Source organism: Canis lupus, chromosome 14, assembly GCF_003254725.2.
Source record: "Canis lupus dingo isolate Sandy chromosome 14, ASM325472v2, whole genome shotgun sequence".
NCBI lineage: Eukaryota > Metazoa > Chordata > Mammalia > Carnivora > Canidae > Canis > Canis lupus.
In genome coordinates, this window is record NC_064256.1 from 31,735,667 (window position 1) to 31,761,846 (window position 26,180).

The 26,180-nt window shown below is 37.2% G+C and overlaps 1 long non-coding RNA gene across 2 annotated transcripts in view; it reads left to right on the forward strand.

Moving 5' to 3' along the window:
- LOC118350599 (uncharacterized) overlaps window positions 1-26,180 on the forward strand; it is a 182,000-nt gene that overhangs the window by 56,856 nt on the left and 98,964 nt on the right. Inside the window, exons 1-4 of one of the 2 annotated variants that reach the window (XR_007402030.1) lie at window positions 15,786-15,935; window positions 17,557-17,932; window positions 18,157-18,317; window positions 24,609-24,682. This is a non-coding gene — a long non-coding RNA (uncharacterized LOC118350599). Of the gene's footprint in view, window positions 1-15,785; window positions 15,936-17,556; window positions 17,933-18,156; window positions 18,318-24,608; window positions 24,683-26,180 lie in introns of those variants that run through there. The other variant, XR_004804677.2, reaches the window with a different exon arrangement.

Consider the following 26,180-nt stretch of genomic DNA (forward strand, 5'->3'; position numbering starts at 1 on the left):
GTTATACACAAAAAGAGCTGCACTTTAATTAATTAATTAATTTATTTTTTATTTTTTTATAAATTTATTTTTTATTGCTGTTCAACTTGCCAACATATAGAATAACACCCAGTGCTCATCCCATCAAGTGCCCCCCTCAGTGCCCGTCACCCAGTCACCCCCACCACCCTGCCCACCTCCCCTTCCACCACCCCTAGTTCGTTTCCTAGAGTTAGGAGTCTCTCATGTTCTGTCTCCCTTTCTGATATTTCCCACTCATTTTTTCTCTTTCCTCTTTATTCCCTTTCACTATTTTTTATATTCCCCAAATGAATGAGACCATATAATGTTTGTCCTTCTCCGATTGACTTATTTCACTCAACATAATACCCTCCAGTTCCATCCACGTCGAAGCAAATGGTGGGCATTTGTCGTTTCTAATGGCTGAATAATATTCCATTGTATACATAGACCACATCTTCTTTATCCATTCATCTTTTGATGGACACCGAGGCTCCTTCCACAGTTTGGCTATTGTGGCCATTGCTGCTATAAACATCGGGGTGCATGTGTCCTGACATCTCACTGCCTCTGTGTCTTTGGGGTAAATCCCCAGCAGTGCAATTGCTGGGTCGTAGGGCAGATCTATTTTTAACTCTTTGAGGAACCTCCACACAGTTTTCCAGAGTGGCTGCACCAGTTCACATTCCCACCAACAGTGCAGGAGGGTTCCCCTTTCTCCACATCCTCTCCAATTTTCCCCATTCTCATTGATGTGAGGTGGTAAATAGATAAGCTTTAAATAAAAACTGAGTAAAAGTGTTAATATTTTACCTTTTTGAAAATATTATAGTACACAAGGGTATTCATACATATTATAGAATTTAATTTTCAATACAACTCTATCAAATAGATATCATTCTCCTTGTTTTATGGACAGGAAATGAAAGCTCAGTAACATGCTCAAGATCACACAGCTAGTGAGTGGTATAAAAATGGTATGAGTTATTCATAGTCCAAATCTTGGTGCCAAATTGTATTCTTTGTCTCTTATACCTTAATTGCCTTTTGAGGAAATGCCTGCACAGGTCTTGAGACTACAGACTTCACTGTAAATTGTTGCATGCCTGGAAACTATTCACTTTAACTCTTTCCATCACAATTTGTCCCCTTTCGGTGGGATTAAAAAAACATCTAAAACGGGTGCCTGACTAGCTCAGTTAGAGCATGTGACTCTTGATCCCAGGGTCATGAGTTTGAGCCCCATGTTGGTTGTAGAGATTACTTAAAATTTTTTTAAAAAATTTGGGTCAGTTAGACTTAAAAAAAAATCTGAAACCCTCTTCTCATTTGAACAATATGAGAGTACATGTGTTAATGCTTAACTCACACCAGCAACTGTCAAAGAACAGTCCCTGTTTAAATCCAAGGAATTAGTTTTATAATTGTACAACAAAGATTTTAGCCAGATGTAGTCTCAAATGAATTATGTTAATTAACCCTCTTCTGTCTTCTAAAGATTATAGAAATTTTATGCTAATTTTATATACACTATAATATTCTAGACATTTGTAGGTAAAATACCAACTATCTTAACTCAATATTTTATTTATCATAATCTAATATATAAAGCACACTATATTAGACTGGATTCTTTAACTGCCCAGAATCACTTTGCATGAAGGAACAGATCCTGAACTTTGCCTCCACCAGCACATCATTCAAAATGATTGCCATGGACTCAGAATTGGAACCATGTAACTAACTGTCTTTTGAACCCAAGCTTGGTGAATCTCAGTCCTATTCTAGAAATCTGAGATTTGGATTTGAGTGTCAGAGAGAGACTGCAGGAATCATTAAAGCTGAATTACATAACTGAAACGCTCTAGGAAGGAGGTACAGGATCCCCAGTAACCAAGAGTAAGCCTGATGTGAAAACAGTTGTAAGGGATTCTGAAAGACCAGCCAGATATAAATCAATCAAAAACTAATTGTGAAATCATAAGCCTGATCAAAATACAATTTAACCATCTTCTTACAGATGAAATCATGAACCACTTAAACATTTTATAATCACACTCATCCTCCACCACACAATGGTATAGAAGACAAAAAAAGCAAGTCACATGTAACACTGTTTAACTGTACATTTATAAACAGTTAATACGGTAAATTTTATGTTATGTGGATTTTTTTTTTACCCATACCAGTCACACAGAAGTCAACTTGCTAGTTAAGAATGTCTTATTTAACCAGTTGAGTCTCTGTTTCCAATAGATAAGAACTTGGCTAACTTTCTAGGCCAGTACAAAGAGACCAAGCACTTACTATATCCCTGAATAATGGTAACATTTAGCGTTGAAGACATTCATAGACATTATCAGTGTGTGCTGGTGAATGTTTAACGATCAGCTCTCAAACAACAGAACATAACTGATCTGTAGAACTGGTCAGTTTCCACACTATAATTGCTTCCATGGCCATTTCAAACCACCAAGGTGACTTCCATAAATACAGAGCTAGGGAGACATGGATACAATCTACTCTCGTGAGCACCAGGACAACTAGACAGAGGGGCAAGAGAGAACAGAGCCACCCCCAAATGCCTCTTGTGCCTTCATTTCATCTGTTTCAAATTCAAAATGGAGTGATGTAGGAACAAATATTGATGAAGTGGCTATTGTGTGCTAAACCCAATTTAAATTGCCTCATTTTAAAATGTTATGTACACCACTAAATTGTACCCTGAAAAGGGTGACTTTGTGGTATGTGAATTATATCACAATTTTTAAAAGGCGTTAGGTATAACACCTTATAGATTTGACTAAGTTTCCAGATAGATTTTTTTTTCCTCTTATAAAGGAATCCTTTTAAGTTCTTTCAGATGAAAGATTACATGCAATGAAAAGTCATTATCTTTATCATAATCAAGCTGTTGTTTATCTGAATACTTCTCTAAAATGAATGCTATACCAGCTTACAGTGTTTTCTTTCAGAGCACATGGGACAAATGGGCAAATTGGAAGTTTCTACTGGCAGCCTAGTGTGGAAGTATGGTCTTTGTACTTGTAGGCTCTTCTGTCTCTCACCAAAAACTGATGTTGGTATTTATAGATTATTGGTCCCAAGATTGATGGTAAGGAAAAAAAAGTGATGGTAGACAACTGTGCCAGTTATGTATCAACAGTACCAAAGGTGTTATGGAACATGAGACCTCTACATTTCTGTCTGCAGGCCAATTTTAATGTATTCAATACCTCTTTTAGAGAATTATATCCTTATTGTTAAAGTAATCACCTAAGTTAAAATACCAAAATCATGGAATTCTGGAATGGGGACTGCTTATGGATTTCTTGTGATTTACTCCTTTTACGGGTGAGGAGAGAAGAATTTAGTCATAATAATGTTCTTTTCAAAAGAGAAGTCAGTTTACTGATTCCTAAAGGAGTACTTTCATTTTACTGTGCAGCCATGTGACACTAAAATTCTAAATATTTGTTTTACAGAATTCCCACCCTAGTATCTAGTTCCAGAAACAGCAGCTCTCCTCAAAAGAATTTCCACTATTTTAAAAAATTTTAGGGACCCCTGAGTGTCTCAGTGGTTGAGCATCTGCCTTTGGCTCAGGGCGAGATCCTGGGACCTGGGATTGAGTCCCACATCAGGCTCCCTGTGGGGAGCCTGTTCTCTCTCTGCCTGTGTCTCTGCCTCTCTCTCTCTCTCTCTGTGTCTCTCATGAATAAATTAAAAATCTTTAAAAAAATAAATAAAATTTTGGGATCCCTGGGTGGCGCAGTGGTTTGGCGCCTGCCTTTGGCCCAGGGCGCGATCCTGGAGACCCGAGATCGAGTCCCACATCGGGCTCCCGGTGCATGGAGCCTGCTTCTCCCTCTGCCTATGTCTCTGCCTCTCTCTCTCTCTCTGTGACTATCATAAATAAATAAAAATTAAAATAAATAAATAAATAAATAAAATTTTTAAAAAATTTAGTACATCCAGGTATTTGAAACAGTACCTGAACTATAGTAGATTATCTTTCAACTATTCGTCTCCTACATGGGTGAAACTTAAAAACTGTTATGAGGAATCTAGTGTCTCCAGTTTCATGTTTGATTTTATATTACACATTATATTATTTATAATATATTCATTATATTATTTTATATTATATTAACTATATAACTCTATTATTTATATTATATATATTATGATACTTATAATATTTATGATATATAGAGAGTAAATGCATTTCCCCAGTCAGTTCTTTTTGCACTGGTTCTGCCTTTCACAGAAATGTAATTACCTGTTAAGTTATAACAAAGCCAACACTGACTCATGTTGGTGTCAGGAAAAGGAACGCTTTCATATTCCAACCACACCATCACCAGCAGGGGTATTGACAATCATATAGCTAAAGTTAATTGAGCACTGTATGATGCGCCCTAAATGAGTTATGACTTAATTATCACAATTTCAAAAGTAGCAGCTATTATTAATCCATCCAGTTTATTGCTAAAGAAAGGGGCTGAGAAGCTACTACTCAGTGTCTCAGATAGGATCTCAAGAGCCTTCAGCAGGTCACTAGGCTACTGCCCTCCATTAGTGACATCTAATGGGTCCCTCCCAAGCCATTATAGCCTCTTGAATTGCTTGCTCCTTCCTGCAGGAAAAGGAAGTGCTCTGGGAGAAGAGCAGAGACTCCTACCTTGTCTTCTTTCCCTCCTCTTTCTTCCTCTCCAGGGATGGCATTAATATCTATCTGTACCACCCATGCACTGAGATCATTTCCTGAAATTACAATGTTAAGGCTCACTATTTTAAAACCCACCTTTACTGGGACACCTGAGTGGTTAAGTGTCAGCCTTCAGCTCAGGTCATGATCTCAGGGTCCTAGGATCAAGCCCACAATGAGACTCACGTTGGGCTTTCTGCTCAATGGGGAGCCTGCTTCTCCCTCTCCCAACCCAGGCTATCTGTAGCTATCTCTTTCTCTCTCAAATAAATAAAATCTTAAAAAAAAAACCAAAAAAACAAAAAAACCTACCTTTACCTTATACTGGACAGTTAGTTTGTATTAAATATTTTAATGGTTTGCTTAATACATTTTAAAATAAATTTAAGGATGTTAAAAACAGAGTTTAAGAAGATTGAGTTTTCTACAAATTAGTGAAACTGAATTATGAATCCCTTCTTTAATATCTACTGAAATCAGCCTTTTGTGTTAGGCATAGCACTTTTTGTTAGCACAGCACTAAGAAGTACAGAAAATATTTATAGTGCAGACTATTAAAATATTATATTAATGTAATGGAGAATATTTTTGTTCTAGTCATTTTTTCTTCCAGGAAATTGATCATGGCCCACTTGCATCCTGCTCATCACATCCTTCGGGCATGGCAGAGGGTTATGTGTCCTCTCTCCATTTCTTTCCTTGTCTCTAACTTGAGCCTGATTATCAATTGCTCAATATTACTCAAGCCCTAAAAAAGACTTTCAAGGCAGTCTGGAAGACAGCCACTTGAATTCTGACCCATGAGCCACTTTGAAAGCTGGGTCATCTCAGCAATTATCCAGTCTCTCCAAGTCTTCACATCTTCAACTATTTACGACAATAACAACACTCATCTCATCTAGAAGCTGTGTGGGTTAAATGAGGAAACAAGGCACAGAACCTACCGAGTGGCAGAACCTCCCCTACATGTACCCTTCCTTCTAGGTTGAAAGCCTGGAGCAAAGGTTCCTCAGTGACCCTTACCATTTTTAAGTAAAGACCCTTTGGGAATCTGAGGAGGTCTATGGACTGCTGTGCAGACAGCAAAAAGACAGACAAAAGCAGGTCCATCCTCACAAATTCGGCATATTATTTCATGGTTTCAAGGACCCCAGGGAAGACTATCCACGGCTTGCCTAGGGCTTCACAGACCAACAGGTAGAAACCCCTAGAACAGTATAGCATCATGAGTGAGTAACAGTAACTTCAATGGGGAAAAAAAAAGCAAAAATAAAGAGAGCAGGAAGTAGATGATCAAAGGAGTTTAAAAATAACTAAAAGAAAAGAAAAAAATGTGAAAAAGGGAAACTTGGTTCGGCAGAGAGAATATGTAAGAAATATAGGTCTATTTGTAGCCACTGTCCACAGCCTAAATCGATAAACTTGTTAGCTGAGGATTTAAGTAATTTGCGGAGTGTTTAAATAGTTAATCATGGCCTTAGAAACATTTGACAACAAAGTGTACACTAATCCAAAATATAATCAAATTTCAAAAGCCAAATGGACCTTCCAGATGTCAAGGATGAATAATTCAGGTCAGTCCTATCCCAGCCCCTCATCTGGCACATTACACTGATGAGGCTTCGCCTTTGTGCCTAGCTTCGCTGCTTTAGAATGATGGGATCAGGTTTTCTGGAGGCTTCTTTGAACCAGTCACAAATAAATAAGCTTAATTATTTACTGCTTCACCAACTCAGATGAAATGATTATGTTAAAAAACACACACACACACACAAAAAAAAAAAAAAAAAAAAGAAAGAAAAAAAAACGTGACTCCCAGAGAAGAGCAGAAAATCTCAAGCCAAGGGAGAACACTCCTCTGGTGTTTCTGCTACTCTTTCTTGCTCTGTGTCAGCCCTGATTCAAAGGCAGATTCTGACATATGATACTTCCCTGCTCTTCTCCTTTCCCTAAGACTAGGCTTCCAATTAAAAGACGGAGCCTAGTACTTACTTCATCATGCACTCTCAGGGCTGGAGTCAAGCAGGCCTGAACACACTGGAGAGCCCCCTCCAGCTCTCATTTGGTCTTGTTTCCTATTGCATATATTCCTATTCCTATTCCTATTCCTATTCCTTAAGTTTTAGGAAAAATTCTCTATCAGCAAATCCACCAGGATGGGCTTCTACCAAGGTTTATATTTCAACCCAGTGGTTCTTCACCAGGTCCAATTTTGCCACCAAGAGTCATCTGGCAATGTCTGGAAACATTTTTAGTAGTCACAACTGGTAGGGAATTGGGGGAGGGGAGTCTATAACTAGATAGAGCCCAGGGATGATGCTAAATATCCTACAGTGCACCGGTTAGCCTCCACAACAACAAATTAGCAGGCCCTAGATGTCTAGTTGAAGAACCCTAAGTGTAACCCGTAAGTTAGAAGATTGGTCTGAAAGGGCAGTTTCCAACTGTGATTCTCTTTATTCACACCACCACAGTATTTGTCTGTGTGTATTTTTCCTCAACTACACACTCACTTTTCTTATGGATTCAGAAAACAACCTGAGTGGGTTATCTAGTAGGAAAGAGGAAAAACATAGAATATTCCCACTATCCCTCCTGAGTCTGGTGCCCAGGAGAAACATGGCTTGCCTTCTGAGCCTCAGTTTTCTCAGCTGAAAATAGGAAGGAAAACATATACTTCTTCCATTAGCAGGTGCTCTCAATTAGGTGATTGGTTTGGTCATTCTGGGATTAGCCTCTTTTCTATGTGACAGACAATACCTATCTATTCTTCCCTTCTTGCCTTTTTTAGAAAAATATTTTATTTATTTATTTATTTATTTATTTATTTATTTATTTATTTAATTTATTTATTTGAGAGAGAGTTTGAGCAAGGAGGAGGGGCAGAAGGAGAGGAAGAGAGAGAAGCAGACTCTTCACTGAGCAGGGAACCTAACGTAGGGCTTGATCCTAGGACCCTGAGGTCATGACCTGAGCCAGAAGCAGATGCTTCATTGATTGAGCCACCCAGGTGCCCCCCCACTTCTTGCTGTCTAACAGAATCTCATCATTTGGCAGGGGGCAGCAAATGTACCCAGGTAAAGAGCAGCATTCCTCACTCCTGCAGTTAGGAGTAGCTGTGTGACAACACAGTTCTGGTCAATAAGACTCAAGATGAATTTGTTAAAGATTTCTAGGAAAGTATAGCTTCTCTTTCTTCCTTTTCCTTCCTCTGCACTTTTTCTCCTCTCTTCCTTCTCTCCTCCTAGGAATACTCTTTCTACTAACTGGGATGTGTTTGTGACCTGGAGGTGGAGGTTTGTGAGTGGAGGTGGACTGCTTGTTTTCATGAAGATGAAGGTCTGGGCTAAGGATGGTGCAATTGGAAGCTTGGATTTGATGGCATCTTTAAAGCAGCTTCACCAGTCTTAGACTGCCCACCTCTGGACTTGATGCTACATGATGAAAATTAGCCTTCTATATTTGGGGCACCTGGGTGGCTAAGTCAGTTAAGTGTCTGCCTTGGGGTCAGGTCATGATGGTCCTGTAACATCAGGGCTCCCTGCTCAGCAGGGAGTCTACTTTTTCCTTTTCCTCTGCCCCTTCCTCTGCTTGTGAGCACACACACACTCTTTCTCTCAATAAAGAAAAAAATAAATAAAATCTTAAAAAAAGAAGCTTTTTGTATGCTAGACCACTGTTATTAGAGTTTTGCTCTATACACATAATTCTTACCCAAACCAGAAGTGCTTCATCCCAACCAGGAGCTCACTGACAATAGCAAGATTCAGACGTTCCAGGTTAAACTTCTTGATTTTGTAGCTCCACACTTTGCTTGAACCTAACGTGAATTTGCCCTCTGGGATAATCTGCTCCAAATTATAGCCTGTTGGGTGATCTGACCTACCATTTGTCCTAAAATCTTTGCTCCATTTTCCTGTCTTCAATTTTTTTTTTCCTGGTGTCACTTACCTTCCTAGTTCTGATAACTTTCTTCCATGTTTTCATCCCCTAATGAAATTCCTCTGGCCCTCAGGACTGGGACTAGGACATGTAGTGACATGCAATAGTGCAACATTTTAGGTGGCGCTTACAATTCATGTACGCAAAGGGTCAGTATGTTAGGACAAATACCTCCGTAATACTTGCCTCAGTGGCCCCATTCCCATGGCCCTACTCCCACACTTTCCCAGCCCTACCCCCACTACCAGCTTCTGGGATTGATCTGACCTTCAATTTTAGTGTTTATCAAACTGCAACTTATGACCACTATCTTGTAATAGATATGACATTTTCAAAGGTGATATGAAACAGAATAGAAAACACTGAAAAGAATCTTTTACCTTTCAAAGCATATCTTACATTGTATTAAGTGTAGTTACTCCTTTTTCAGCTATAAATATAAATATGTGTATCTGTATGCGTAATACTGGGTCATGAGATAAAATGTAATACTGTGGATTGTGGTGCAATAATTTTGGGAAAAATGTTTTGTTCTTTGCTCCAGGTTTATTATCCCTCTCCATCCAAGTTTCTCACCTTCTACCTACCCACTAGCTAGCTACTAAATTTCACCTGCAAGTTTAACTTATATAAGCTTATAGAATATCTATCTATATTAACTACAACCAGTCAATGTATGTGCTATATAATGATTCCCAAAGTCTAAATTCGTTCAAAATGAGTCACAGGGATACGATCCAACTTCTCAGGAGTACATAAAAGCTTACCTTTATCCTTTATATTATAAAGCATTGTTTACTTTCTTAAGACAATATTCCTACAGGTGTTCCTATGAAGGAATTGATTTGATCATTTTTAGGGTTTTTGTGATCATAGAGTAGGGCCAGCCTGTATTTTTGTCCTAGGAGCTGGGGAATATCAAAATTATCAATCTAATTTTCCTATTTCTAAAAGGGCCATGTCTCAACTTTTCTAACACTTGAGGTTTTTCAGAGCACTTGTAAAACATAAAAAATATCTGTGATCCTTAGAGTGACTCATAGCAAGAGCAACCTCTAGTACTGCTAATGTTTATATCAGCACTCAATCATTTGCAAGTGTTCATTAGAGTTTATGTGATCTCTTCCACTTAAGAAGTTAAGCGTCATAGAAAGCCAACACAGATTAATGAGACATCTGCTGTAATTCCATATAATGCATGAAACAAACTAAAATATAATTATTTAACATAAAGTCCTTAAGACTACAACCAAAACAAGGAAGAAAAATAAAGTATATGTAATTGCAAATACAACAAATATATCAGAATTATCCAAAGAACTGATGGAAGGTAAACTACATTATTGTCTTGCTTGCATGATGATGACTAATTGAGCTAACATCACTCTAGCATGTTGGCATGCAATAGCAGTCATGCCCACACAAAGTAGAGGGACAAGAAGATACAAAGAATTAAGAGAACATTTTTTTTTTAATTTGAATGTCAGTGCTTTGAAGCCCATTGTGTCAGCTCCTAAATAATATGTGCTTACTGCCTTGACACACCATTGGTTCTCAATGAATGTGTGCAGAAGCAATGAATGACTGTTTGACCGAGGATATGCAAATTTAGACACATTTTTGATCTTTTACAGAGCAGGCTACTTATAAAACTGAAGTCATAAAAAAATGGAAAGATATTAATGAAAGGTCTCTTTTCCCATTCATTTTGAATCAAATGGGAATTCAGAAGACTCAGGCTCATATACTTCATATTCACTAATATTAATCCATTAAACTGTTACTGGTCACTAATTGTTCTGTAGAGATTGGCTGCAGTTGAGGTCATTTGAAAAATAAGGCTTTTATCTTTCAAACAAGAAGTTTGATTTTGGCAAGAGTAAAACTTGAGCCCAAACACATTGCAAACATACTTTCTTTTAATGACATTTCAAATGTGATTCCTTTGCTTGTGATATTTCTATTTTCTATATTTGTATGTATGTTGTACCTTATGGAATAAGGCAGAGGTGAGATAAATTTTTCCCTATCCTGTTTATTGTTTCCTTTCTTTGCTTCATGTTAGAGAATTTATGATCATAGATGTTGCAAAAATCACTACCATATGCTAAGTGGCCTGGCATGACTACAACCCTCAAATTTAATTTCACAAACATTTATTCAGCAAATGCTAAATGCTTCAAACAGTAATTAAGAACTGATAGTATTCTAGGTGTTCACAATAAAAATTTCTAAGTTGCTTCCTATTGGTCAGAGTTCAAAATATTGAGACACTGTGCCTATCTTCACAAAGTTCATACTAATTAATCTACCACCAATATGACCTTTGAAACAAAGTGGTTAAATCTTGCACTACTTCTGGTATGTTTCTATGCTTCCAATTAAATATTAAATAGGTTGGAAGATATTTCATCTTTAGAAACATATTCCATTTGTCTCCAGATTGGATGGTTTGCATTGTCTTCAAAATGTTTTTGAGTTATGATCACGCGAGCCATACCAAGAAATGAGTTTTTCACCATTGTCAACATAAAAGACAAGTGATTCTGTATTCAGTTTCAATGTGTGAAACCTCAACTGTAAATTTTCTAGTTCCCTAAGTTTCGGTTTCCACCTGTGAAAATGAGGTTAGACATGATGATCACTTTTCAAATAGAGCTTGTTTGCTCACTGGACATATAAGACTCTACAAAACAAGTTTGCTGGAATCAAATTTTTAAAAAGTCACTGTCCTACAACATGCTGTCATGCCTGGAGGAAATAGGTATTCTTTTCTGATCATGAAAAAATTAATGTATTCTCCTTCTTGTCCTCCCCAGTTCACATGCTCTCTGATGACAGTTAAACTATAAAAGCTATCAAAGGATTCCCAGGGAAATATGTCAAGTTGAACAGGGACTATGTAAGAGGCTTAAATCCCATATGTGTGTGGGGTTATGTTAATATCTATTTTTCCATGTACATATATGTCTATATGTATGTCCCTATGCACAGCTCTAGGCCTTTATGCTCATATGTATATGTAATTTATTATATGCTAAGTGTCAGGGCTGAATTAAATGTTCTATGTACATTTTTACATATAATCCTCATAGCAAACCTACAAGGCAGACATTGCTGGGCCCATTTTCTAGATTTGAAAAATAGTGTTTAGAAATAGAACATAATTTGTCCAAAGTCAACAGTAAGTAAGTGAACAGAGTTAGAATTGAAACTCCAGTTTGTTCAACTCTGAAGGAAGGACATCTATTTAAATACATAGAAAGAGAGATGTAATGTGACCTACAAATTGCTGGAAACTGAGTTGTCAAAAATGATTGTAGGAATATTTGTCTCAGTAAGAAAATATGCCAAACCTGGAGGCATAAATTTTCCCCCAAAATATTGCAGTGAAACTCTACCATCCTTATGCTGATAGAGAAGTCATCTCTATTAAGGCAAGACTAACCAGAATCAGAATACATTCATTAGAAAACAACATAAGGGATCCCTGGGTGGCGCAGCGGTTTAGCGCCTGCCTTTGGCCCAGGGCGCGATCCTGGAGACTCGGGATCGAATCCCACATCGGGCTCCCGGTGCATGGAGCCTGCTTCTCCCTCTGCCTTTGTCTCTGGCGCTCTCTCTCTCTCTGTCTCTCAGTCTTTCATGAATAAATAAATAAATAAAATCTTAAAAAAAAAAAAAAGAAAGAAAACAACATAAAATATATTGCTCACCCATTAAATTTTTTTCTCCCTAGTAGTAAGAATGTTTTAACTAGCAAAATAACTGTGGTGTAATGGAAAACTCACATCTAGACAAGTATTAACCACAACCTTCTTATGAGAGTTCACCCATCCTGTACTTTAGTTAAAATAAGAACAATTTACACTTTACATGTTCAAATGCCAATACATGAAATAATAGCAAAATCTAGGTCTTATGTGAAGTAGAATACATACATTGCTTCTTGGTTATTCTGAAATATATTTATGAAATATATACATACATATATTTGAAATTAGTGGATTACTTTAGGTAATTTGTCTTGTTCATTTCATTTAACTTGGTATCCCCCAAGAATCTAGAGATCCAAACAATGCCATTTAATTAACAATAAGCAGATTTGAATTCCTCTACGTAATATTTTATTGACAACCTAGGACTTCCATACTACCCTGCTCAGATAAGAATGGGTATTTATTGTGGGGTCGGAGATTTCAATGCATTGTTGATGTTAGTTTAACCTACATGTAATATATTCCACGGAATATCTATCTAATGTATTTAATTTTCTATGCAAGTGTATGGGCTATTGACAGAGATTTACCTAGCCATACACATTGTATTAGAACATAAGTCTTTTTTTATTTTTTTAATTTTTTTTTATTTTATTTTTTTTAAATAGTGCTGTATTTTTTTTTAATTTTTATTTATTTATGATAGTCACAGAGAGAGAGAGAGAGAGGCAGAGACATAGGCAGAGGGGGAAGCAGGCTCCATGCACCGGGAGCCTGATGTGGGATTCGATCCCGGGTCTCCAGGATCGCGCCCTGGGCCAAAGGCAGGCGCCAAACCGCTGCGCCACCCAGGGATCCCCATAAGTCTTTTTTTAAAGCTGAATGCTTTACTTTACAATTTGTTTTTTACTTTCCAAATTACTGAACTACTTTTCAAAGGATTTTGCCTTTCAAAAGGATAAAATATTATAAAAGTACATATCAATTTTTTTAATTAAATATAATTTTTTTACCTTTTGAAGTTTTAATTTAAAATCCAGTTAGTTAACATCAGTGTATCACTCAATGCTTCCATACATCACCTGGTGCTTATTGCAAGTGCACTCCTTAACTCCCATCACCTATTTCACCCATCCCCTGCCCATCTCCCTCCTGGTAACCACCAGTTTGTTCTCTATAGTTAAGAATCTGTTTCTTGGTTTGTCTCTCTTTCTCTTTTTTTTCTCTTTTGCCCTTTTATTTTGTTTCTTAAATTCCACATATGAGTGAAATCATATGCTATTTATCCTCCTCTAACTTATTTCACTTGGCATTATATTCTCCAGCACCATTCATGTTGCTGCGAATGGCAATATTTCATTCTTTTTTGTGGCTGAGTTATATATATCTATCTAAAGACTGAGCACACTGCCAGTAGTCATCTAACAGAATAGCTGGTAGGGGTAGTCCCATATATAATATAATATAATATAATATAATATAATATAATATAATATAATATATATAATATAAATGCACATCTTTTTTTATCCATTCATCAATCGATGAACATTTGGGCTGTTTCCATAATTTGGCTATTATAGAAGTTGCTGTTATAAATGTCAGGGTGTATGTATCCCTTCAAATTAGTATTTTTGTATTCTTTGGGTAAATACTAGTCCTGTGATTGCTGGATCCTAGGGTAGTTCTATTTTTAACTCTTTGAGGAAACTCCATTCTGTTTTCCACAGTGGCTGCACCAGTTTGCATGCCCACCATTAGTGCAAGAGGGTTCCTTTTTCTCCACTTCCTTGCCAACCCCTGTTGTTTCTTGTATTGCTGATTTTAGCCCTTCTATAGATGTATCTCATTATACTTTTGATTTGTATTTTCCTAATTATAAGTGATATTGAGCATGTTTTCATGTGTCTATTGACCATCTGTATGTTTTCTTTGGAAAGATGTTTATTCATGACTTCTGCCCATTTTTCAATTGGACTATTCGGTTTTTTGGGTGTTAAGTATTATAAGTTCTTTATATATTTTCTACACTAACCTTTTTGTACACTAACCTTTTATCAGATATGTTATTTGCAAATATCTTCTCCCATTCCATAGGTTGCCTTTTGGTTTTGTTATTTCCTTCACTGTGCAGAAACTCCCAATAGTTAATTTTTGTTTCATTTCCCTTGCCTCAGGAGACATATCTAGAAAGAAGTTGCTGTGGCTGATGTCAAAGAAGTTATTGCCTGTGTTCTCTTCTGGGATTTTTATGGATTCAGGTCTCACATTTAGATCTTTAATCCATTTTGCATTTATTTCATCCCTTTGCAAGTTGCTGTTCAGTTTTTCCCAACACCATTTATTGAGGAGACATTCTTTTTTCCCATTGGATATTTTTCCTGTTTTTTCAAAGACTAGTTGACAGTTTACTTGTGGGTTCATTTCTGGGTTTTCTATTCTGTTCTGTTGATCTGTGTGTTTATTTTTGTGCCAGTACCATCTTGTCTTTATTACTACAGCTTTGTAATGTAACTTGAAGTCCAGAATTGTGAGGCTTCCAGCTTTGTTTTTCTTTTTCAAGGTTGCTTTGATTATTCAGGAGCTTTTGTGACTCTATACAAATTTTAGGATTTTTTGTTCTAGGACTGTGAAAAATTCTGTTGGTGTTTTGATAAGGATTGCATTAAATATGTAGATTGCTTTGAGTAGTATAGACATTTTAACAATATTTGTTCTTCCAATCCATGAGATTTGTTCTTCAAATCCATGAATGTCTTTACATTTCTTGGTGCCCTCTTCAATTTCTTTCATCATTAAATGTACACGAAAAATTTTAATATAAAGTCTAGTTTACCAGAGGGTGGTGTTTGTTTCTACAATTAGAAAAGGGCTGCCCCTACTAGCTATTCTGTTAGATGACTACTGGCAGGATGCTCAGTCTTTAGATCATCTTCTCAATGAGCAGTAGAGATGTGAGTAGAAATCTGTCAAATTGCTCTCCATTCCTTCCCAAACATTTAGGATTTTATGGCTAGAGAGAACAGGCCATATATATTTAAGAAGACATATTGAATATTACAATAGATTTTTAAAAACAAAAAATTATTGCAGTGAAATTACAGATTGCAAAAATGGACAAAAGCTTGACTCAGGTAAATATTCACAGATAGACTTTGTAGTTTCAACTAGGGGGTAGAAGATGTAACATTTCTAAAGATCATCCCATTTCCATTTAGTTTTCCTAGCTATGAACAGACATAGATTTAGCAAGAAGAAACATTTTTTGAGAAACATGGTTTGAGATGATTTTCAAATCAGTCTTAAACATTCTTAGTACTGTGACTTACGGTTTATTTAGGCTTTGCACCTTAACTCCTGAATATGCTTTTGGATGCCAACTGTACTGCTTTTTTTTTTCCCCTCAGAATTTTGCAGGAATTCTAGGAATACTGGCCAGATGGGAAAATACACTTTACTGGAGATTCCTAAGATGATTCTAAAACCTTCCTGAAATAAACAGCAGTACAGCAGTAAATTTTGAAGATAACATCTGCCAGGGAAAATATATCTTTGAGATACCTGTGAGTAGTCAGTCTCTGTGTTATTTGAAAGTGAAAGGAAAATTAGATTTGGAAGCCCAAAAAATCACAAATATTTTGGTAGCTGGTATATAGTGGTGTACTGAGCCTGGGCCTGTCCATAGCAACTTGCAATAGTCTATTGTGAACTTCTCTCCCCAGTAGCTTGAGATTAGCCATGATGGGAGTCATTATCGGACAGAAATAACAAATGCTACAAATCAATGCCTGACCCCAACATGATTGTTACACATTTACTAACATTTATGGAGGAGGCAGGGAGTATTGCCTAAGAAGCTTTATTTTTGAGTCTTCCATGTAGTAAGACTACATGGTTTATTGTTCTATTAAGGTTTCTCCATAATGTGTATGGTGGGGATTTTGCTTTCAATCTATCAAAATGATGTCCCTGTAATGTTTCGTGAATGGTTTAAGATGGATCTTGGATATGTGTTTTTATGCCTGGCAGAGAAAGGTCTTAGGAGATATGAGGTAAGAGTGTTTAACCAGGTATTTACCAGCTGGTTCTAGGCTCTCAGCTTTGAATAATGGCAGAGTTTCCCTGGCAGGGGTTTCGTATTCACTGAAATGTGATGGCAATACTCATGCACCCAATCTCCCTCCACCTCTTGATCCTTTCTCTCAGAGATTCATTGTATCTCTTCTCTCACCCTTAGCCTCAAAGCCATGCATCAGAATTTATATATATATATATATATATATATATATATATATATATATATATTTTAATAGCCTTATTGAGATATAATTGACATATGAAGAAAAGCAATCCCACTTCAGGATATCTAACCAAAAGAATAGAAATTAGGCTCTTGAAGAGATATCTGCACTCCCATGTTCATGCAGCATTATTCACAGTAAACAAGATATGAAAACAACCCAAGTATTCACCAATGGATGAATGGGCTTTAAAAATGTGATATATAAGGCAGCCCCAGTGGCTCAGCGGTTTAGCGTCACCTTCAGCCGGGGGGCTTGATCCAGGAGACCGGGATAGAGTCCCACATCAGGCTCCCTGCATGGAGCCTGCTTCTCCCTCTGCCTGTGTCTCTGCCTCTCTCTCTCTGTGTGTGTGTCTCATGAATAAATAAATAAAATCTTTAAAAAAATGTGGTATATACACAGAATGGAATATTAATCTACCTCTAAAAAGAAGGAAATTCTACAATTTGTGATATGGATGAACTTGGAGGAAGGTAGGCTAAATGAAATAAGCCAGTCACAGAAAGACAGATACTGCATGATTCTACCTACATGAAGAATCTAAAATACTCAACTTCATAGAAGCAGAAAATATAGTAGTGGTTTCCAAGGGTGGGGAGTTGGGGAAAATGGGGAATTTTTGTTCAATGGTTATAAAGTTTCCGTTATGCTACATGAATATGTTCTAGAGATCTGCTCCAAAACATAGTACCTATGGGTGATGAAAGGGTATTGTGGACTCATCCATCTCTTACACAACCATTCAACTTCATTCTCCTCCTTGATAAACTGTGACTGTGTCCCATCAGCCATGGGAAAAGGACCATATGGTTACTACTTGGTTAATTTGACTGATCTAAGTAATAGAATTAGGGAAGAATAATCCCTTTTGTCTTTACAGGGTGATGACACTGGACTCTAAGCGACAGCTAGGAAAGGGACCTGGGAGGAATCAATTTGTTTCTGAAATATCCAAAATGCACAACAGAGTAAACCCATGAAAACAAGACCCTATACAAAAGTCAGTACAATCCTGGGTACATTAAAAAAGATGTGAGGAACCAATAAGAAGACCATCTCCTGGCCTCAGTCAAAACCATCTCTGGAACTGTGTGTAGCTATGCTGCTGCCCTCAGGAAAGCACAGGAGGGAGCGCATCCTGACAGGGGCGATCCACATGATGGAGATATGGGAGGTGTTGCGAGAGGCCTCCTTTGTGGACAAGAATCAAGAAGACAGGAGAGGGATGAAGAACAACAAATTCCTGCCTCACTAGGGTAAGGAAATGGAAAAGTGAGAAGAATTCTACTTCAGATGATAGGTAGCAAATTTATGGGAATTTTTAGTATGAGAGATGACAGAAGTTGAATCAAAAAGCTTTAAATAAATTAAAACGTTGACAAAGATACAAAGGAGGAAAACTCTCAAACATATTCCTCATTTCTGAGGAGAAATTCAAAATAAATTTCATTCTCCTCATAAACTATGCTTCTCTTTTCAGAACAGATCAGATCATGGCCCTTATGCATACAGAAATCCCCATGATACGTACATAGAAATGGACTTCACCCTTTCCTGGAATATAAAATTAAGAAACATCATCCAGAACTAAAAGCAATCTTTATTACCGTTGGACATAACAAATCTAGCACTTCTTCGTAGGTGAGTAATGCATGAATTTCTTCCAAAATCAACAATCAACCACAAACCTTTGGCTGGCCTAGAAAAGGTTTAAAGGCTTGAGAATATTAGGACAGACTTATAATAGCAAGTGTTGCAGCTCACATGCCTTGCACAAGACCACACGATGCTTTTAGGGAAAATGACCTATATATGGATAGCGTTTTATTCTACTTAATCTGTCACACAAATCATCTCTTGTGTCTGTTAAATTATGTGCTGTTTATCTCTCTAAAGTAGCTTAATCTGCATCTTGGTGTACTCTATCCATGCAGGAGCTCTTTCTGTTCCATTAAAATCCAAACAGAGAAGAGAATACAACAGTTTTGAATGAAAGTAGGGACACAACAACCTAAATGCCAGAGGGTTATATTTCAAAGGTCTTAGCCCAGAGGAGACAGAATAAAAGATTAGTTAGCTTCTGTTTGCATATGAGAAAGCTAGAGAAAAGTGAGCCAGGCAACAGAGCCACAATGTGTATGTCGGTTCCTAAAATCCAAGGTAGCAAAGCAACTTAATGCCCTGACCCCAAATGTTTCCCGTTCACCCAGTGGCTGATGCCACATTGTCTGGCAGGATAGCAATAGGGAAATGGAATGGAACACTTGAATGCTTCATGTGTTTGATGTCTACCTTTCCGTTCTCTGGTGTCATCTACGGTGTGGTTCTCCAATTTGACTGCACATTGGAATCCCTTGGGGAATTTTAGAAACTGATGATGTCTTGGTCCCACTGACAGAGATTCTGAGGGAATTATTCTGAGGTTGGGCCTAGGCATCAGGATTTTTAAAAGCTCCACAGTTTGTTATAACAGGTGGCTAAAGTTGAGAGTCACTGACTTACAGGAACTAAGAGACAGTCTAGGTAGTACTGCTCAAATCTTAACGTGTGAATCGCCTGTGGGTCTTGTTAAAATGTGGGGTTTTGTTTAGTAGGTCCAGAGTGGGGCCTCACATTCTGCATTTCTAACAAGCTTCCCAGGGATGTTGAGGTTCTTGTGGTCTGGGAAGCAGATTTGGTTTAACAGGGCCCCAGAGTGTGATCACTAAATTCCTGTGGCAGCATCCACTTCACCTGGGAACTTGCTTAGAAATGCAAAACCTCATGCCCATCCCCAGACCTGTTGAATCAGAAACAGCAGGGCGGGGTAGGGCTGAGCAGCAATAGGCACTTTTAACAAGCCCTCCAGGTGGTTTTCAGGGGAGCTAAAATTTGAAACCACTGGTCAGAACTTGCCATTCAAAGTGTGGTTATCAGACCAGCAGCGTCAGAATGCGCATCACCAAGGACTTTGTAAGGTGAAGGCAGGATTTCAGACTTACTGAATCAGAGTCTACATTTTTTTGAAGATTAACTTATTTATTATTTATATATAGAGAGAGTATGAGCAGGAGGGGCAGAGGCAGAGGGAGACAGAAACTCAAGTGTTTTCCACACTGAGCACACGGAGCACATGGAGCTCGATCTCAAGTCCTTGAGATCACAACCTGAGCCGAAACCAAGAATCAGATGCTCAACCAACTGTGCCACTCAGGCGCCCCCAGAAGCTGCATTTTAATAACACGTCAGATGATTTCTATGCATATTAAAGTATAAGAAGCACAAGAGCCTTGGCAAATTTCCTCAAGACCCTTGCCCAGAACTATGATAAAATATTCATTTGAAAAAAAAAATTAACAGTATTGATTATAATTGTGATAGTATGTGGCAGGTTTCTTTTTAATTATAAAGAGAATCTTGTTTATAAGGACAGTTTTAAAATCTGGCAAAGCCTAATCAAACAAATGGAAACCACACATGATCCTACCATGTGGAGAAAACTATTAAACACTGTTTATTCTTCCATCAAATAACAGTGTTTCTAAAGAGAGAATAAAAATAAATTATTGTAAGAGATCATTTTATCCTGCTCAAACAGAAACTTGGCGATGGTTTAACGCAACTTAGACCCAGCAGATCCTGCCCAATGTGGTAAAAATATGAAGCTCTTGTTTAGGATAATGTTGGTTACTAAAGGGGATAACATCACATCCGGTTCCTCTGGTCATCTTGGGAATATGAAACCTCCTTGCCACGATTCAGAATGTTGAAACCAAGCTATTCTGTTCTGCTTCTACGTTAGAAGTTCAGAACTTACAGACTTAAAAATACCAGCTTGTAATGAAAAACAGGGCAGCCTCATTTAAGTTACCAGCAGTGAATAATTCCCAGAAAGTTGAAACACTGATGTGTCCTGGTGACCTTTAAATATATAATGAGTAAATAGTTTGGAAAAACAGTAATTCACATGGGTCTCAAATGTATTCTCTTTCAATCTATAACAGATCAGTTTGTTTTGTGTCAGAGAAGGCAGACTTAATTTTTTTTTTTTTTTAGACTTAAAATTTTAACAGACTGGGCCGCCTAGAACTGCTACAGCTAAGAGCTATCAAATCAGAAGCCTACCAAAAGAAATGGGGACTTTCACATAGAAACCAATGTCCCCAGCTCTTTCATACTAAGCCAGACCAGGGAAAGCTAAGAACATAAACATTTTTTAGTGGCATTTTCTCTAGAAGTGATTATGGCATCAAACTCTCTTATAGTATCATTGCTGTTATGGTATCAAACCCCAGTGTGAAAAAGAAACTACCCTCTCTACCAGCAGTGGAAGAAGCAGCTGGAGCAACAAATCTATTGCTTCTGTGCAAAGAGAAAAACCAAAAGTTGGTGGAAAGTAAGAGAGGTTGAAAACTAAAAGATGAAGAATTTTGGAGAGTCAAGATTGGGCATGATAGTAAGAAGGACATGTCACAGGCAATGCCTCTCAAAGAGAGACAGTTATTCTGGTGCCTTTGGAAAATATGTGAGACTGTGTTTATTTTTTAGTGAAATAGTGGCTGGCTGTGCATTTACATACTGGTATATGTATGGTTTTGCTATAAGGCACTTTTCTTATATTTCATGTTTCTTTATATTGTGGTAATCTGTATTAGTTTAAATCAATGTATATTAAATCTGTATTAGTTTAAATTATATGTGTGTATATGTATGTGTATATATAGATATAGATTTGTAGGTTCTATAAATTTCATTTCAGAAAAGTTAAAGATTACAAAGTAGTTTTAGAGAAAGGTCATTGGGTTTGTTAGAACCTGTGAAACTGATTAATTACCTTATAATCATTATAATTACTTACATAGCAACTTCATTGTCATTACCTCAATACAACAACAATCTTAGTTTTATCCCAAATTTAGAAAATACGTTTGAGATACTCTAATTGAAAACTAGTTCATGTGACATGTATAACACTGTTGGAAACCAAAACTGAGACAGCACCAGAAGTTTGGAGACAGCCAAATAGTAAAGAAGTGACATTAATATAAAATGTTATGAGCCAAAAAAACCCCACAAAGAACCACAACATGATTTCAGTACAACTCCAACTTGAAAGTTGCAAGGGTAGATTTGACATACAACTGAGCCCCATCTCACATGGGTAACTTTATCCAGAGAGCTTTAAAGTTAGGATTCTTATTTATTCATTATAGTTAATATGGAGGTTAGCTAGTGTAAAATTAGAGTAGTGTAGAGGAGTATATTTTGCAAATGGAACAGAAATATTACTCTAGGGTTAGTTTCAGAATAGGGAAAAATTTAGCAAGCCCCTTAAGTAATTTTGTCACATTATCCATTTTTCTTTTCATCACTCATATAATTAGGTACCTTAATCATGCAAAATAATAATATACAAAACAACAGCAAACTGTGCTCAAGGTCTAAAGGATTTCTTTTTTTTTTTTTTATTTTAGAGAGAGAGAGCGCACACAAGCATGGTGAAGGGCAGAGGGAGAGAATCTTCGAGCAGACTCCCTGTTAAGGGCAGAGCTCAATACCATGAACCATGAGATCACGACCTGAGCAGAAACCAAGAGTCAGATGCTCGCTCAGCTGACTGAGCCACCTAGATGCACCTAAAAGAAATTTAAAAAGGGTATGTCACAGCACTGCTTTGCTGACTTCGAGTACATGCAAAATATCAATGTGTGTCCCTGCTAATGGCTAAGCAGCAGAACGTGAGGGACTCTGACCCAACATATCAGTTGACTTGGTCTTCACTCACTTTCTCCCACACCTTGGCTCTGTTAGGACAGGAGAATTCTAGAATCCAAGTAGGAGCTCCTCAGGTAGGGAATTGTTAAGGGTCAAAAGAAGAAATGGAATCACCCACTACTTTGGAGATTCCCAACACAGTAGCCCAGCACATTAGCTTTGAGACATAAGAGCAGAAGCAGAGATTCATAAGAAGACCAGAGCAATAGATGAGACTTCCAAGGGCTCCAACCAGCTAACAATGTCATTCACCACATTTTCTTGCCCAGTGGTTCTTAGCTGTACATTAGAATCACCCAGAGAGCTTTCAAAATAAAATCTGATGCCCATCTTGTATCCCCAACCAATAGAATAAAAATTTCTGTGATTGGAACCCAGACGTATTTTCAAAGCCCCCTAGATGATTACAGTGTTCACCCAAGGTTGAAAACTATTGCCTTAGCCATATCCCAAGGATGAAACTCAACACAAAGAATTGTAATAAGCTTCACAAATCATGTGTAGTAATTGTTATCACTATCATCTAGGGCTATCCAATACTGCCCTTAAATTAAGTTCAGAATTGGCTGGCTTGGCCATTGGATCAGATGGGAAAAATCAGCTAAACAAAACACAATTCTTTGATGGAAATTTAGCTTTTTGCCAACCGCATGTTTGAGTATTTGTGGCCCAACTTCAAATGAAAACAGAAGTGGTTTTTTTCTAACTGAATCATGATATTCACAATATAGACCTTGACTGACAGTGCTTGTGGGCAACTGAACAACTTTGGAGATTCCTTTTTGCTTGAAAGTACACTGCGGACATTTATTTTATTCATTTCCAGAACAGGACTCTGAAAGCTGGGCTTGATTCTTGCTTTAAACAATCTGTGGGATTTGGAGCACAACCCAAAACTATCTAGATTTTAAGTTTGTTGACTCTAACTAAAATAAGTTTGGATTGAATGATCTCAAAGATTTTTTCCATCTCTTAATGTTCCGATTCAATAATATATAGTTTTCTCTCCCTTCCCAAGGCATGAGCCCTCAAATCACTTAGATTCATATGGTGATACCATTTATTTTCACTACTTAGGCCACATCTTAATGCAGTGAGTTACACAATAACTTGATCATTTTGCACAGTATACAAAAAGTACCCAAAGTACTAAGCTTTTCACAAAAGACAGCACAAAGTTTAAGTGTCGTCCATCCATTAAGTGTGAAAAGACATCTCCAGTAGAGACCAAGAGAATATCTGCTTTCTAATATAAACATCACTTTTCTGAAAAAAAATATTGTTTTAGGAGGCACTCATTGAAGGGAAATTACTGGCCCTGGAGGCAAAGATGTGATAAGATAATTATTTCTATTCTTTCATTATGGCCAAATGGTAAATAAGTCACAAATGAAATAACTTTGGCACTATTAATTCTCAAAAGCAGATTTAGGCAGAAACTTCAATAAAGCCTGAAATCAGCACTTAATTTTTCATTTTCTCTTTTCTGGGAGCCTTCAATGGAACAGTTTCAATTCTCAATTTAAGATAGGTTGCCAAAAACTGATTGAAAAAACATGGTGCATGAGAAGATGTTTAGGTAAGTTAAAAAAAAAAAAAAAACCTGGATACAACCATTGCTTGAAAGTAAAATGACTTTTGCACCATACTTTATCCTTTTAATAGAAAAAGATTTCTTTCTTTAGACTTTGGAACAAATTGATACCTAAAAATATATATATTCTGCTGTTGATTAGATATTTTGAGAAGTGTAGGTCAAAGCTTGGAAGTTTAAGAACTACATTTCACATGGAAATAGTTTGCATAGTTTCCACATTCTCTTTTCTTTTCCCATTTCCCTTAATAATATTGGATTTTAAAGTTATGCTGCTTTTTGTCTTCATATTCTCAGACATGGATGATTTTACCTTTAAATTGAGAAATCCAAAGAAATAAGGTTGGAAGAGGTATATATTTTCTAATCTATATTTCTCTAAGATTTCAGATCACCTTTTCCTAATTGAGTGATCAAGCTATTTCATCTGGTGTTTCATGAAATGAAATTACTATCTTAGGCTCAAAATTGATTTTTTAACTATGATAAACTTTTGAGTAAATAATTTTCATAACTACAAGGTCTTAAGGTGCCAAAAGAAGAAAACATTCCTCTCTGATTTATTCCTATTACATATTAAACAGGCTACTTGACCAGAACTGAAACCAGATGAAGAGGAAATGGATCTCCAATTTGAAGTGTGATAGTTGCTTAAAAGGTAAGTTTTAATTATTCTAATCTGATTGAATCCTTTTGAATATGGTTTGTTAAATTTAGAACTGGGTTGAATTAATTTATGTTGGATTGAACCGTTTTGACCTATTTTCTCACAGTCTTGCCTTGTTCAGTGCCTGCCTGTCAAATAAGACAATGCACTGTCTGCAAGAGTGGCACACAGGCATGGAAATATAGACATGATATCAAAAAGAGGGAGAAGGTCAATATTAACTATCATTTTGTAGAGAGATTATGTGAAATGTAAGGGATGACCAGAATTTGGGGACGAAAAGTTGTCAGGAAACCAGAGATTGCATGGACCTTTTCTAAACCCTTGACACAATCCAGGTTCATTGAGCAAAGCAGGGAAGTTACAGGTGACACCTGTAACACTTATAATTCCAGAGGAAGGCTCTGTTCTGCTTCAGGGTATAGAAAACTCTTCCAAGTACTTCCTCTGAAATAAAGACATGAAAAGGAGCCCAGGGTTCAAACAACAGTTTTGAGTATGCTGTACAGCTAAATGCTTCCCATGGGAAGTGTGCTGTTTTGTCTGAGTTCAATAATGTCCTAATAAAGAGTAAGCTGGACCATCATGGTCAGTCTACCACCAGTGTCAAGAACTTGCAATGGAAGGGAATCGGAAATAAATGTTAACAATACCATTCCCCAAAGCACGTAGGAATCAGAAATGCATGTGGTTTCTTAAGCATGCTTGATTCAGAAGCATCTGAGATCCGTGTTAACCTGGTTTAGCAAAGTGAGTAGGGACATAGAAGAATGCCAATGTCCAGCATGGGTGGCAGCATGGGTGACCCTTCACTATATATTTGAGTTCTGCAGCTCTTTCCAGTAGCTCCAGAGCTCTGCTGGGCAGCTTTGGCAGGGAGTCTATATGGTAGCACCACCATCCCTATTGTTTCCTCAGTTTCACAAAGGTCCACCACTTAGAACAAAGACCTCAAGGGGTACCTGGGTGGTGCAGTCCATTAAGCATCAGGCTTTTGGTTTCCACTCAGATCTGATCTCAGGATCTTGAGATGAAGTTCCGAGTGGCCCTCTGTGCTCAACAGGGAGTCTGCTTGGTTTTCTCTTTGCCTCTCTCTCTGCCCCTCCCCACTGTGTTCTTTCTTACATGTGCATGTGCGCTCTCTCTCTCTGTCTTTCTCTCTCTCTCTTTGGAAGAAATAAATAAATCTTAAAAAAAAAAAAGAACAAAGACCTCAAAACCTGTTTAAGTCAGTTAGGACTATTTTGAGATAAGCTCATCCAAGGTTTGAAATGTTGAACTGAAATATTAACTATAGCTATTTCTTAAAAGACAATCCTAAATTTGTTGTTCTTAAATAAATAACTACTTCTGGGGAGGTATTATAGATTATATTCCTGAAATCTTATCTCAAAGAAGGTAATCATTAATTCAGAAATTAATGAATTGGAGATAATATTAAATGCATAATTCAAATAGCTGCATTTCTGGCCTTCTCCTACTGAACAAC